The sequence below is a fragment of the Sapajus apella genome, unplaced genomic scaffold (assembly GCF_009761245.1).
Source record: "Sapajus apella isolate SASKATOON/1434 unplaced genomic scaffold, GSC_monkey_1.0 scaffold2, whole genome shotgun sequence".
In the NCBI taxonomy this organism is placed as follows: domain Eukaryota; kingdom Metazoa; phylum Chordata; class Mammalia; order Primates; family Cebidae; genus Sapajus; species Sapajus apella.
In genome coordinates, this window is record NW_022436942.1 from 69,043,349 (window position 1) to 69,046,698 (window position 3,350).

The 3,350-nt window shown below is 50.1% G+C and overlaps 1 long non-coding RNA gene across 1 annotated transcript; it reads left to right on the forward strand.

The window, feature by feature from the left end:
* Positions 1–572: 572 nt before the first annotated feature.
* LOC116557102 lies at positions 573–2,842 on the forward strand. Its single transcript, XR_004271362.1, has 3 exons — positions 573–820; positions 1,246–1,360; positions 2,667–2,842. It is a non-coding gene; the product is annotated as an uncharacterized LOC116557102 (long non-coding RNA).
* Positions 2,843–3,350: the final 508 nt, after the last annotated feature.

Sequence of the window (3,350 nt, forward strand, 5' to 3'; positions counted from 1 at the left end):
TCTTCCATCTGCCTGGACCGCCCCCTGCCCCTCTTTGTCTGGATGGGGGTTTATCACCTTGGGCATGGTGACATTGGGCCAGGTCATTCTTTGCTGTGGGGCTGTCCTGTGTCTCAGAAGATGTGGAACAGCATCACTGGCCTCTGCCCACAAGATGCCACCCAGTCATGACAGCCAAAGACATCTCCAGACAGTGCCATGTGTCCCCTGGGGGTGGGGGCAAAACTGCCCCAACTTGAGAACCACTGGTCTGGTGAACTTTTGTTCATACCTCCCCAATCTCCAGACCCGGCCCCGCCAAGCGCTGCGTTCCTTTCTCCCTCACAGTGTTCAGCCACAGCTTCATTCTATTTTTTTTTTGTCTGATTAGCTGATGAACCCAGCTTTCTGCTCAGACCATAACTCTACGGGGCAGGCACCATGCCTATCTTGCCCACTGCTGCTTCTCCCGCACCCAGCCCAGCGCCTGGCACATAGCGGGCACTGCGTCAGCCCTTGCCAAATGGCTGCTCTCACATGGCACTTCCTGCATTCTGCTTCATTGCTGTTATTCTGTTTCTTCCACTAGAAGGGGCCTCGGTCCTGGCACGCAGTGGGTGATCGTGATAGACTTCTCCCATGGAACTGAATTCCGTCAGGACCAAAGATGATCCTGGAGTTGATCCAGGACACAGGCAGGAAGGGCCTGAACGACTCTGCGCTGTGTCTCCAGGGCTGAAGACATTGATCCTTGCACACCCACCCTGCTTGCCCAGGACAGCTAGGTCCCCTCTGGCTAAGAGAGAATGAGGGTGTCAGCCCTCAGGAAACAATTCCTGAGGTGAGTATGAACTTTACTCTTTAGCTCCTGTCTCCAACCACGTCATAGAGGTCCTGACCTTTCAGCTTATCTCCCCTGCCAACTCCACTCAGTAAGAAAGAGTGCGGTGATTGATTAGCAATGTCTGCCATGGACTGGGTGAAGGAAGGGTGGCATGCATGTCATTGCCTCGTGCTATGTATTTGCTATTCCTCCTTTGTAGGTGTCCTCTGAGACAGAAAGAAAGTTCTAGGGTCATGTGTGGTGAAGAGAATCGGAGAGACTTTTGGGGTTGGGACACACAGTAAAACAGTTTCATTTCCCCCAGGAAAAGCCAGCCAGAAAAAAATTAGACCGACCCTGTTCTCTTGGGTGACTTTGGACAAGGGAGCAGGAGCCCGAGGGATTAAGGGGGAGGGTGTGCTAATACCACTGTATCCTCGTAGGGGGCCAGGGCATTTCACAAAGGACAAAAATAGACAGGAGAGAGGAGAAAGACAAAGAGATGGCTCATGGAATCCTTTCAGGAATGAAGGTGTGTGGCCAGCAAGGGCCTCGGAGGTGAGTCATGGTTTTACAAAGGGAACAGCCTCAGGGAGGGGTATGGGCTGCCTGGTACAATGCCCAGACACTGTTCTCAAGGTGAAACAGAGAATATGTAGACGAATGGAGAAAACCAGGATGATTTTAATTCGGAACAGAGGACCGGGACTCTGGGGCCGTGAGGAATGTTCTGGGATGTAGGTGATGGGAATCTATTAGCAGCAGCCTAATCCAATGGGGGTTCATTTTCTCCTAAGGAGTGGTGGAACAGGCAGTTTCAGGGTTGTTCAGCAGCTGGACGTGATCGTGGACCCCAGAGCTGTCTCGGTGACTCTGTGGGTGTTCCCCACTGGTGGCAGCAGAGCCAAGGGTCCTGTCCTCATGGCACTACATTCAAAGCAAGGGCTGTGGGGGTGTCTCTGGGGGTAGGGTAGGGGTCAGGTGCTGGTGTTTCTTTACTGCTCAGGGAGAACAATATCTTCATGGGGAAGCTCCTAGGAGACAGACTTTTCATACATTTCACTGGCCAGAACAAGGTAAGGTGCCCACATCTAGAACAAGTCTGGCCTACCTGCTTTGAGATCCAAGGTTCTTTGGCCTAATCCTGAACATAACCAGAATTCTATTGGCAAGAAAAAAGACAGCAAATGGACTTGGGGCAGGCAATGAATAATGTCTGCTCCACCCACACCCCCAATAACTGAAGTCATATTTCCCCAATATATATGGTGGTGCACACAATGTCCTTCAACAAAACGTTTCTATAGGCCGGGCCTGGTGGCTCAGGTCTGTGATCCCAGCACTTTGGGAGCTGGAGGTGGGTGGATCATTTGAGGTCAGGAGTTCAAGACCAGCCTGGCCAACATGGTGAAACCCCATCTCTACTAAAAATACAAACATTAGCCAGGCGTGGTAGCACTCGTCTGTAATCCCAGCTACTCGGGAGGCTGAGGCAGAAGAAGCTCTTGAACCTGGAGGCCGAGGTTGCAGTGAGCCGAGATCACACCATTGCATTCTAGCCTGGTCAACAGAGCAAGTCTCTGTCTCAAAAAAAAAAAACAAAAACAAAAAACGTCTATAGCCAGAGAGTGAGTCCAGCTCAATAGGTTCCCCAGTTGCAGATCTTCTCAGAGCCTTTAACAGTAATGATGACTGCTTATTGACTATTTGCCAGGCGCTTTGTCCATAGCTACATCTCTATTATCTCATTAAATCCTTATAATAACTCTAAGGGACAGAGGAGGTAGAAACTAAGAAGGGGGCAGAGTCAGGATTCGAACCCAGGACTCTGATTCTAGACTCCTATGTTGTCCTTGGACTACAGAGCAAACATCTATGAAAAGGACAAGTTATTCCTCTCTGGGGAGATGATGAATTAAGATGAAGAGCCTAGAAACGTCCAGCTTCTCTCTTGCTATTCCTTTCTCCCGGTGGACTGCCCCTGGCTCCTGGGAGAGGATTTCCGATTAAATCTCATGTCTTCAGTATGGATTCCCAAAACTGAAGTCTGCTCCTATCTTTTCTTCTTTTTTTGTAACACCTTGGTTTTCTCTTTCAGGGCACTTACCTTAGTTTTTAGTTAGATGTTTCCATTTATTCCTGCGTTAGGCACTTGTCTCTTTTACTGTAATATTGGCTCCTTAAAGACTGAGGTTTTTGTCTTTTTTGCTGCTGTAGCGCCAGCACCCAGAACCGTGCCTGGCACACAGTAAATGCACAGTAAAAATGTTGAGTCAATGAACAATCTTGACTTGGCTAATTGATAGGGTTTGGCTCTGTGTCCCCACCCAAATTTCATCTCCAATTGTAATCCCCACGTGTCGGGGGAGGGGGCTGGGGGAGGTGATTGTATCATGGGGCAGACCCCCCCTCCCCCGTGCTCTTCTCGTGAGAGCGCTGGCTGCTTCTCTCTCTTGGTCTCTCCAGCCACCTTGTGAAGTAGATGCTGCCTTCCCCTTCGCCTTCTACCATGATTGTAAGTTTCCTGAGGCCTCCTAGCCACACCACC